Source organism: Nothoprocta perdicaria, unplaced genomic scaffold (assembly GCF_003342845.1).
Source record: "Nothoprocta perdicaria isolate Ctin4 unplaced genomic scaffold, notPer1 scaffold_34, whole genome shotgun sequence".
In the NCBI taxonomy this organism is placed as follows: domain Eukaryota; kingdom Metazoa; phylum Chordata; class Aves; order Tinamiformes; family Tinamidae; genus Nothoprocta; species Nothoprocta perdicaria.
In genome coordinates this window covers 4,982,013-4,989,077 of record NW_020455577.1, presented here as the reverse complement: position 1 = coordinate 4,989,077, position 7,065 = coordinate 4,982,013, and positions in this window count along the sequence as shown.

The following is a 7,065-nucleotide window of genomic DNA, read 5'->3' as shown; positions in this document are numbered from 1 at the left end:
CCCCTCCCCCGCCGCCGCCGCGCTGAGGGGCCCCGCGCCCGCCGAGCAGGCGCAGGGCCCGGTGCCCCTCAGCGCGGGCGGCGCGAAACGAACGCGGCACCGCACGGGGGGCGAGAGCGGCGGGAAGCGCGCGGGGCCGCCACGCGGAGCGCCATCCTCGCCCGAGGGGAGCCGGGGAGCCGTTAGCGCACCCCGGGGAGCCGTTAGTGCCCCTGGGGAGCCGTTAGTGCACGCGGGGCGCTGAGGGGGAGCCGTTAGCGCCCCTGAGGAGCCGTTAGTGCACGCGGGGCGCTGAGGGGGAGCCGTTAGTGCCCCCCCCCTCAGGAAACCGTTACTGCACGCGGGGCGCTGAGGGGGAGCCGTTAGTGCCCCGGGGAACCGTTAGTGCACGCGAGGCGCTGAGGGGGAGCTGTTAGTGACCCCGAGGAGCCGTTAATGCCCTCAGGGAACCGTTAGTGCCCCCGGGGCGCCGTTAACCCCCGGGGCGCTGAAGGGAACCTCCCTGCCTCATCCTGGCAGTTGGGGACCAAGGTTTCCAAAGAGAGAAACCCACGCTTGCTCTTTAGTGCAGGTGCATACTACATTTAAACACTTTGGCTTGCCCTCCTGCTTCAAAAATAACGCCTCTCAGTAGTTAACATTCAGCATATTCTGGGGCTTCAAGCAGTCCAGGCACAGTAGCATGGTGGGAAGCACCAAAATACCGTGTCCGTATTGTATTTCTCTATCTGAGCTTATTCCTTCAGAGCTCCTTGTGGATCTGTCCCTCTTAAACACTAAGCACATGCAGCTACCTAAAAACCAGGAATGGCTAGTGAGTCCTGCTTGCCTCCCTCGTGTGAGTCCGTGGAGGTTTGCCAGATGGGAACAAATCAGTCTAATTCCTTCGGTGTTTCGTCCTCCTTCTCCTTCGGTGTCAGGAGGCAGCCCAGGGGCAGTGCACTGCTTTTGCTTAACACTTTGTTGCTGGAAGATCTCCTTTACTGTGAAGTTTCAAGTTACTGGGGCTGCTTATGAATTATGCAAGCATTTCTGTCATAAGAGTTCTTGAGCCTGAAGATCAGCCTAGAAGAGCTAGAGGAGATCCTAACGGAAAAGGGCTGTCTCTAGCCAAGAGAGGAAGACAAAGCATTTTAGAGAGATGCTGAGAAAAAACGGGTGGTTAATGTCACTGTGTAGGGAAGAGTAACTTAATATAGTGTTTGGAGAGCTATTTAAATTTTAGGGGATGTAGTTCAGCCCCAAAGTGTCTATGGAAAGATACTCACTTTTTCTCATGCCCTTGCATCAGGCCTGAGCAGAACAAGATGAGTCCAAGTGCTGAATATTTGGCCACACTGACCAGAATTTTACAACACTGTTAGACATTAAATAGAGAACATGTTAGTCCAGGTGGGGTTCCATGTTTATACAACTATATTAATTCTAGTACCAAAGCACAATTTCTGGAGCTGACTCAGTTATTTCTGGTTGCTGCTACTTTAAGCCACATAGATGTGTGATAAATTACCGTAAGATTCTGTAGTTTCTCGTAAGCCAAACATTATATGCAATTTAGATGTTTGAAAGGATGTGATCCATATCTGCCAGCACATCATTAATAACTTTAATTAAATACTTACCTTAAATTTGGTATTTGAGGATTATTGGTTATCATTGAACTGCCCATGTCACAGAATGCAATCATCATAGTCTAGATGCAATGAAAATTCAGCAAAGAACAGAGATGCTTTTGGGGACAGGTTAACTTTATGAAGAGCATAAAATAATAATTAAAGACTTTTGGTAGAACATTTCACCACTTGAGGATAATTTTGCATATTATTTCTGAATTGGAGAGGGAGTTGAAACCGATGTGAAAAACTGATGAGAAGTGAATAATGTTTTTAATATCAAATGTGATTCACAGTGGTTTGTTCTATCTGTTGGCTTTCTTGTTCCTCGTTACTCTTCAGGACAGCTTCAGTGAAAAGAAAGCCCAAGCACTGTGACATTCATTATGTTCTGTCCCTGATACATCAATGGTGGCCGATTAGCCCGTGTTTAAATATTAGGAATTGCTCTCTTGCATGTGCACAGATGGAGCATTGTTGTATTTGGGGGCAGAGAGGGGGATGGGTTAGGAAGCAGAGCAGAGTATGTTTCCTTGGCCCAATATAACTTACAAGAAGCTCTCAGCAACACTTTCACATTACTCAGCCTATAAGCACTGTAAAAGAAAATGTAACTTGAAGTGTGGTGTTCTTTCCTGTCTTGCAGTCATCCTGCAATAACAGCAGGTTCCCTCATGTAACCAAATGCAGAGACTTCTCTCTGTATATAAAGAGGTTATTTCATGGGGAATAACTAATGCATTGTAAGGAAGGGGATATTTTAAACCTCCTGAGAGGCCAATATTCTTTGCTATTGTTGTTTATGTATCTCAGGAACATAGACTTGTCTTGAAGTATTTTTTCTAGCTTTGCACAGATGTTGATGCCTTCTAAAACTTCCTTTTCCACTTCAGTTCACAGCACAACATGCTATTTGTAAAATACAGTAATCTGCAAAATTTACAAAATGAGTGTAGCAAAATTTGATGTGTTTCATCACTCACTGCCTCCATCATGACTTTTTTTTTCTTTTTTTTGGTAGGTGGACTTCTCATTCTTCCCTCATTTCTCATACAGATCTATGTTTTTGAAGAGATTTTTTGTTATATGATACTGCTGGCAGGAAAAAAAAAGTAAGTTATACTGCTTCAGTGAATTAATGAAACAAACTTTGTAAAAAATAAAAATAATAAAAAAAAGATCTCTTGCAAATGGAGATTAGTGGAATGACTCCTGCTAAGTCATGTTAACTTTTGTGGTATTTTTATGGGAGAGAAATAGATGAATGTATGCATCTCAAAAAGACCAAAAAACAACCATACTTGTTTCTGTGATTCTGTCCTCAAGAAGTGTAATATTCTACCGTATGTTGTTTTCAATAATAGGACGATATTTCGGACTGCACAGAGAGGACTTTCTCTGTCCCTCACCAAACTCTTGGGACTAGGGAGCATCTCAGTGTCCATGATTCTTGCAGGTACCTAAGAATCAGGGAGAACAAGTGATGGTAAAAGACACTCAATGCAAAGCAGTAGGGTTCAATACTTATTTGCTCAGATGCCAAAGCAGTATAGCAACCTTAACTTTACTATTCTTTTTCTATTGAGAATGTAAAGAAACATCTTCAATTGATACTGACAAAGCTGGAGAGGTTAGACAGAGCTGTACTTGGCATCCTTGACCTACTCCTACTGGGTTTAATACCTCCAAAAGCAGAGCCATGGGGTGGTTGCAAGTTCAGTTCATTTTAGTTGTCATATATATATAGAGGATTGAATTTCCACAGTTTCTGTTGGAAAATTCTTTACATTTTTAAACTACAGGTGTAGTTTCTTAACACCACAGGAGTGGTAGCCAGAAACAGCAGCACATTTCACTAAAAATTCTCGGCCTGTGTGAAAATAAAGTTCACGTTAAGGTTAGGGTTAGAAATTTAAAGGATCGAGCGTATGAGGTTTGACTTCAGCTTTAGGACCCACCTACCAGGTTCACACAAAATTAGGGTTAGGGTGGGGTTTGGTCAGGGTTTTGGAGTAGAACGTGTTGAGTTCTAAGTTTACTGTAGGATTCAGTAGATCGCCTGTGGCAGATGGTGATTGAAGCTAGAATCTTATGTTACTTTTTCGCATAAGGATTGGGTTATTTAGCTATAAAGAAGGTTAGAAAAGACACATAATCCAACAGGACCCTTTTTCACCACAAATCGCCCCCTTTTCCCTTTGTCCTCCCCATTTAGAGGGGAGCTTAGGGTTAGGATTAGAGAATCTAAAGCATCATCGTCTCTGATTGGCAGTGGATTCTGCAAAAGCTCAGGGGTAAGAAGAAAACCAGGATGGATAGAATCCAAAACTTTAAATTGTGTTTTATTGCCAGGAATGATCCCCTAGTAATAAATAAGGTTAAAATAGGATAGGGTTTGTAAATTAAAGCATCAAGAATTCTGTGGTGGATTTGGCATTCCCCCAGAAACTGAAAGAGGCCTGGGTCAAGAAAGCCGTTACTCATTACAGTTTTATACTAGTGATTAGCCTCTGCCTCTCCATAATTTATATATGAGCCTCTACATAATTTAGATATAATTTATATATGGGGTATTGTCAAGATGTGGGAAAATTTCTGTTGTTACTGTTGTATTCAGCTCAGTAAGAGATTTTGCAGAATGTCCAGAGACAAATGTACCTGGTAGTATGCCCTGCAGGCATTTATGTCACTCCTAACAAGAAGCAAAGGGCAAAAATGTGGTTTAAGGTTAGGACTGAGGATGTTGAAGTCTTAAGAAACAAGACTGTTGCTCCATATGAAATATGCTAATATTGATAGAAACCTGTGTCTTGAGTTGTGTCTGTATGTGTACAGGTCTCCTGTGTATGGGGGCTGCTACGCTGTCTAGGAGGTAGGTGTTATGATGGTTAGGGTTTTGGTGAAGCTGTAGAAGCCGATGCCCTTCCTAGAAACAAAACTTTTATTAGAAATGGGTTTAAGCCTGAGAATTGGGATCTATGCTGTCACAATTTGGAACTGTTTGGTTATACTCGGAACGTGTGGGAAACAAGGAGATAGGGAAGAGGCAGGCATTTGGGGAAGCCAGTGCCTTGCTTTATATTTTCACGTAGGCTAAGAATAAGGCTAGTGTTAAGCAAAAGGTTAGGGCTTAGGAAAATAAAGCATCAAGTGGTAAATTCATTTCTCATAAATGCAAAGATCTTGGCAGCAAGCTTTGTGCTTGAATACTTAGCAGCCAAAGTCCTTAGTCGTTTTCTTCCTCCAGAGAAAATGATACTTCTAAACCAGATGTAGAAATAAACTAAGGGTCTCTATTCTCTTTTACACTTGGAATTCATTCTCTAGATCTGAACAAGGCTTTTGTTACAGTTGAAGTTGGGGGTAGGACTTGTAATATGTGTCTGCATCCCTGGGTAATGTGCTATTCTACAGGGTCCCCTGCAGATAAGTATAGAAACAATACTGTGGAAAGCCGGAGACTGGTATTTTCTGGTCTTCCAGGAATACAATTATACAATTTATGCAATTATAAATTTGCACTGGACTCTGCAAAAAATGCAGAGGTGGAATGGAGCAGAAAGTGCCCAAGTTTTGCACCGTCTTTTCCTATGTCAGTCTCTGTAGAATTGTTGACCTAGGCAAGAATAAGAATGGTGGTGCTGCTGAAAGCAGGTTAAGGCTGGAGTTTTAGAAGCTCAAGCATCAAGAGGGGTAGAATAGGGTAGAATATATTTCTTACAGAGTAAGGATTAATAAGGATCCAGCTGATAAGAACACAAGCAGATGACTTTTCCCATAGTAATTCTTCCTCTAGTTATTAATAAGGCAAAAGTTATGGTTGCAGCTATGGAAACTGGAATTAGGATTGAGGTTTGGGAATCTTTAGGCTAAATATGTATTAGTAAATAAAATGAGGAATGGAGTGATCTAAGGTACTGAGGCAACCGGTCTCCTGGATAAGCCTGAGATCAGCTTTACTGTCCAGAATCTAATATACTGTACCCCCTTAGGGGCAGGGAGGAGACCCATGATGTGTCTCTTTTGTTCTCCATTTGTTCTCTTTCAGTGACAACTCTCTATCTTTCAGATTAAGATTAGGAAGTGTCCAGCCTCCACCTCAGCATCAGTTTTTAATAGATCTGAAGAGTTAGGGAGGTTGCTGTCACCAGGAGAAGAGGGCTAAGGTTTAGGTTAGGACTCAACAACATAATTCACAGGCAACTGACTTGATTATTGCATATTTCAGGATGTGGATATAGAAAGTGATTCGGTTTCATCAAGGGAAAATGTCTTATTTTCAGTTTACTACCTTCTCCCTCAGCTAAGCTTGTATATTTTGTCATGAAAGTTACAATGTAAAAAAGAGGACTTCCAGAGCCTGGGTTATTGCTGGGGGGAATAAGACACAGGTTGTTGCTGTCAATGGATTGACAGGTTAGGGATGTGGTTGAGGGTAAGATTAGGGTAGAAAAATGCTATTTTCCAGACCCATAGTTAACACAGCACCTCTTGCAGGAATAGAAAGTTGGGTAGAATATTCATGACTGTTTTCTTTTTGATAAACACACATAGACCTAAATAATTGGGGGGTTAGAGATGTGGTTAATATGTTATGGTTTGGTGGATGAGGCCTTGGGGAATCCCAGATTCCTTGGGGAATTTTTGGATTCTGCACAAGAGAGGAGAACAGCTCTGATGCCACTGCCTTAGTTCAGAATGAGTGTAAACAGACTACACCTAAGGCTTGAAGTGTCTGTGTGTGACCATGACTTTGCTGCAATTAAAGTAAGGTTTAGGCCTGGGGTTATGTTGAATTCAAGAGTCTTGCTGTCCCCAGACTTTGTGGGGAAAAAGAAGTCCAGAAGAACCCACTCCATGGTGGATTCTCTGTGCCTTAAAGGGAGAAGAAAACAGCTGCTGTTATGAGGGGCTAATACATTATTTTTATTTGTTTGTTTTTCTTCTGTAAGTTTTGTTAATAAGTCAAAGTGGAGATTAAGGTTGTTTGGAAAAAAACAGACAGTGGGCAACCTAGATTATGGCTTGATTCTGCTCTGTCTGACTAAACAGAGTCAAGCTCATTCACGTGCTCCACTCCTCAGCACGCCTGCTCTATCAGGCTGCATCTGTTATCACATCAGAGCAGGAAGTAACTGATCATGTTGAAGTAAAATCTTACCACTGTTAAAGAGCACAATATTTCATTTACTTTGTTTTTTTTTCTTTTTTTTTTTGTTGCTGCTGTTAAATTTAGTCTGACAATTTCTAATTCTCTGTTAAGTTCCTTCGTTCTTGCTTTCCATACAGTCCACCCAAGTGTAAGCACATGGACAGTAGCACTGTCTTTTGATAGTGACACAGACAGCCTGTCTTTGAAATTACAGCATAATGACATATAGCTGGGAATTAATGTGTGGATTGTGGATCCACAGAACCACCGATTGATTTGTGAATGGAAGATGCTGTGATG